This window comes from Pistacia vera, unplaced genomic scaffold (assembly GCF_008641045.1).
Source record: "Pistacia vera cultivar Batoury unplaced genomic scaffold, PisVer_v2 Contig495, whole genome shotgun sequence".
NCBI classification, from domain to species: Eukaryota; Viridiplantae; Streptophyta; class Magnoliopsida; order Sapindales; family Anacardiaceae; genus Pistacia; species Pistacia vera.
In genome coordinates this window covers 634,811-639,864 of record NW_022196329.1, presented here as the reverse complement: position 1 = coordinate 639,864, position 5,054 = coordinate 634,811, and positions in this window count along the sequence as shown.

Here is a 5,054-nt window from a genome sequence, read left to right as displayed (position 1 = left end):
TTCAATTCAACACAAACACTCCAAAAATTCAAAACCCACACTCCTAACAATCACCCAATGCACGAACTACCCTTCTTCGAACAAAATCAATGCTCAAACTTACCCAAATTCCACAACTCAATCTCAACAAAAATCTTCAGACCTACAAACTAAAACTTGAAATTTAGCGATAAAAAGGTTAGGGAACCTGAGATCTTACCAATATGAAAGAGTATTTGCCACCAATTGAACCGGAAACAACCCAGATTGAAAAGCCCCAAATTTTTTATCCAAAAATTTTCGTGAAAATTGTTGTTGAAATGGATTGTTTTAGTGTTTAGGAATGTTATGGAGTAAGAAATTTGGTTGGAAAAGCACTAGGGAAGCAAAAGATTGAATTTTGAAAAATTTTCTCTCAAATGGAAGTGAAGGTTTGCGTGAAGAATGAAAGAGAAAAGTTTGTATATATAGAAAAGTGTCGTCGCCGTGGCGAAGAAAGAGCTTTTCCGCGGCGACGTTCATCGTTGATGAACCCTAGAAATTACCTAGGTTTCGCCGCGGCGAAGAAACATCCTTCGTCGGGGCGAAAACCTCGCGAGGACACAAGGCTTACTTCGCCTCGGCGAAGAAAAATTTTTGCTGCAGCGAAATGCCTTTAGCCAAATTTTAAAAAAATTTAATTCTCCTTTCTTCACCACGGCGAAGACAATTCCTTCGCCGGGGCGAAATCCTACAGGGGCAACTCTCTTTTTTTCTCAGCTTGCTTCGCCCCGGAGAAGAACAATCTTCGCCGTGGCGAAGCCTGGAGCATTTGGATTCCCTTCTCTTGCTAAAAACGTCACCTGAAACACCCAAAAACAAACACATAAAAATTCATAAAAACTCATAATGAAATTAAACAAAATCAAACAACCAAAATGAAAAGCAAAAAGTTAAAAACACTTGGGTTGCCTCCCAAGAAGCGCTTGTTTATAGTCGAAAGCTCGACTCTCTCGATCCTTCAAGTGGGGATGTCCAGCCGGATTGGGATGGATTTGCAACTCAGCATCCCATCAATGTAGGGCCTCAATCTTTGTCCATTTACCGTGAAGGTGCCCTTTTCTTTATGTGACACTTCCACCGTTCCGTATGGGTGAACTCTTGTCACTGTGAACGGTCCGGACCATCTAGACTTAAGTTTTCCGGGGAAAAGCCTAAGTCTAGAGTTGAACAACAACACCTTCTGCCCTACTTCAAATTTCTTTCTTCGGATATGCTTGTCATGCCACCTTTTTGTCTTCTCTTTATAAATCCAGGTATTTTCATATGCTTCGAGACGAAACTCATTGAGTTCGTTCAAAGTCAGCATCCTCTCTTCTCCAGCAGCTTTCAAGTCCATGTTCAGCTGCTTGACGGCCCAGTATGCTTTATGCTCAAGTTCTACCAGCAAGTGGCGTGCTTTCCCATAAACCATCCTAAATGGAGACATACCAATCGGAGTCTTAAATGCGGTTCGGTAGGCCCATAATGCATCATCCAGTTTCCTTGACCAATCTTTCCTAGATGCATTAGCTGTCTTTTCCAAAATCCCCTTGAGTTCTCTATTCGACAGTTCTACTTGCCCGCTCGTTTGTGGATGGTACGGTGTTGCAACTCTATGTGTCACTCCATACTTACTCAACAGTGCATCCATTTGCCTATTGCAAAAGTGAGATCCTCTATCACTAATGATTGCTCGTGGTACCCCAAACCTTGAGAAAATATTCTTCCTCACAAACTTAATCACTACCCTAGCATCATTAGTTGGCAATGCAACTGCCTCAACCCACTTCGACACATAATCCACCGCTACCAAGATATACGTGTTCCCAAAAGAACTTGGGAACGGACCCATGAAATCAACCCCCCACACATCAAAAAGTTCAACCACCAGGATGTTGTTCAACGGCATCTCATCTCTTTTTAAAATATTACCCATCCGTTGACATTGGTCACACTCTTGAATCATCCGGAAGGAATCCTTAAAGAGGGTTGGCCAATAAAATCCCGATTGTAAAACCTTGGCTGCTGTTCTAGCTCCCCCAAAATGGCCACCTACTTCCTTCTCGTGACAATGCCTTAAAATGCTCTCCATCTCTTCTCCGGGACACATCTCCGTATCATTTGATCAATACAGTGTCTGTACAGAAACGATTCTTCCCAAAAGTAGTACTTCAAATCTGAGAAAAAATTTCTCTTTTGTTGGTACGTCATACCACTTGGGAGCACCCTTGATGACAAAGAGTTTGCAAAATCCGCATACCATGGTGCTTCTTCCACTCTTATCAACTTCTCATCCAGAAATGTTTCTCTAATTGGTATTTCCTCCTCATTTCCCTTGATTGGTCTCTCAATTCTCGACAAGTGATCAGCCACCATATTTTTCGACCCCTTCTTGTCTCGAATTTCCAACTCGAACTCTTGAAGTAGTAAAATTCATCTTATCAACCGAGGTTTTGCTTCTTGCTTTGCCAATAGGTGCCTGAGTGCTTAATGGTCTGTGTATACGATCACCTTTGCACCTAACAAGTAAGAACGAAACTTGTCAAAAGCAAAAACTATAGCCAATAATTCTTTTTCAGTGGTGGTGTAATTCAGTTGTGCATCAACGAGTGTTTTGCTAGCATACTGAATTACATGCAACACTTTGTTTTTCCTCTGTCCTAATATTACCCCTAAAGCAAAGTCACTAGCATCATACATTAATTCGAAGGGCAGTCCCTAATCGGGAACTGCAATAATAGGTGTAGATACTAATAATTTTTTTAGAGTTAGAAAGGCATGCATGCAATCATCGTTAAAATAAAAAACAACATCTTTATTCAATAGATTGCAAAAGGGTTTAGAAATCTTAGAAAAATTCTTGATGAAGCGTCTGTAAAACCCCGCATGCCCCAAGAAACTTCGGACTGCCTTGACATTTGATGGTGGTGGTAGCTTCTCAATCACTTCTTTCTTTGCTCGATCAACTTTAATCCCATCCTTTGAAATCCTATGTCTGAGTACTATTCCCTCTTGGACCATGAAGTGACATTTCTCCCAATTCAGCACCAAGTTTGTCTCCTTACATCGCTGCAAAACAAGAGAAAGATTAGTTAGACAGTTATCAAATGATGAACCAAAAACTGAGAAGTCATCCATGAAGACTTCTATAAACTGTTCCACTATGTCTCCAAAGATCGACATCATGCATCTTTGAAATGTTGCTGGTGCATTGCATAACCCAAAAGGCATCTTTCGGTAGGCAAAGGTGTCATAAGGGCAAGTGAAGGTCATCTTCTCTTGATCCTCAAGAGCGATGGCAATCTGGTTATATCCTGAATACCCATCCAGGAAACAGTAATAAGTATGTCTTGCCAACCTCTCCAACATCTGATCAATGAAAGGCAATGAAAAATGATCCTTCCTTGTTGCCTCATTCAATTTTCGATAATCAATGCACACTCTCCAGCTCGTCACCGTCCTCGTTGGTATCAACTTATTACTCTTATTCTTTAACACCGTGATCCCTCCTTTCTTCGGAACCACTTGTACCGGGCTCACTCATGGGCTATCAAAAATAGGATAAATAATCCTCGCATCTAAGAGTTTCACCACCTCCTTTCTCACCACTTCCTTCATCGAAGGATTCAATCTCCGTTGTGGTTGCACCCTAGGCTTAATATCATCCTCCATGAGTATCTTATGCATGCAAAATGATGGCAAGATACCTCTAATGTCCGAAATGGTCCATCCAATTGCTAGTCTATTTTCCCTCAACACCCTAATCAACCTCTCTTCCTCTAATGTACTCAATCTTGAACTAATGATCACCGAGTAGGTTTCTGAGTCTCCAAGATAAACATATTTGAGGTGGGAAGGTAAAGGTTTCAATTCAAGCTTTGGAGGTTCTTCATTTTTTTCCTTCTCCTTCTCTTTGTCAAAATCAAACTCCTCAAATTCTACATCTTTACTCTCATCGATCGGTTGAAGTGCTTCTAACATCCTAGCACATTCATTACAAGCTTACTCATCTACCTCCAAAATTTTAGACTTGGCTATACATGCTTCTAGTGGTAATTGTGGGGTGTTTTCTTCAATAGCGTCCACAACCAGTTTATCCACCACATCGACACTAAAACATGAATCTGATTCAGACGGAAACTTCATTGCCTCAAAAACATTAAAAGTTACTGTTTCATCTTGAACCCTCAACAGTAACTTCCCTTCCTACACATCAATCAGTGCTCTCCCCGTGGCTAAGAATGGTCGGCCCAAAATGAGAGGAATTTCCTTATCCTTTTCCATGTCCAACACCACAAAATCTGCTGGAAAAATTATATTCCCCACCTTCACCAATACATCCTCCACTATCCCCCTCGGGTGCTTTATTAACCTATTCGCTAGTTGCAACGACATGGTCGTTGGCTTCACTTCACCAATTCCCAATCTCCTAAAAACAGAAAAAGGCATCAAATTAATACTAGCTCCTAGATCACATAAAACACAATCAAAAGTAATATCCCCTATAATATAAGGAATAGTAAAACTCCCTGGATCCTTGAGCTTCAAGGGTAACTTTTTCTAGAGGATGGCACTGCACTTTTTCGTGAGCATCACCGTTTCCTTATCTTCTAACTTCCTTTTGTTCGATAGGATTTCCTTCAGGAACTTCGCATAACTCAGCATTTGCTGCAATGCATCTGCAAAAGGAATGTTAATATGCAATTTTTTTAAAATTTCAATAAACTTTGAAAATTGCTTATCCTGATTCTTTTTCTTCAATCTCTAAGGAAAAGGCACGAGTGGGGTGTGATGTGCCAATTCTGGTGGTATCTAGGGGAATGGCAATTTCTCCTTCTTCTTTTGCCTTTCTTCATTTTTCTTTTTCTCTTGGTCCAAACCACTTGGTTTCTCTTCAGCAACTATCTCTTCATCAACTTCCTCATCAGAAGCTTCCTTTCCTGTTTGCTCAACCTCCTTGGTAGCTTGCTCTACCTCTTCCAAAACTGTCCCACTTCTCAACATTTTGGCATTTGCTTGCTCACGTGGGTTAGTTACTGTATTGCTTGGTAAGG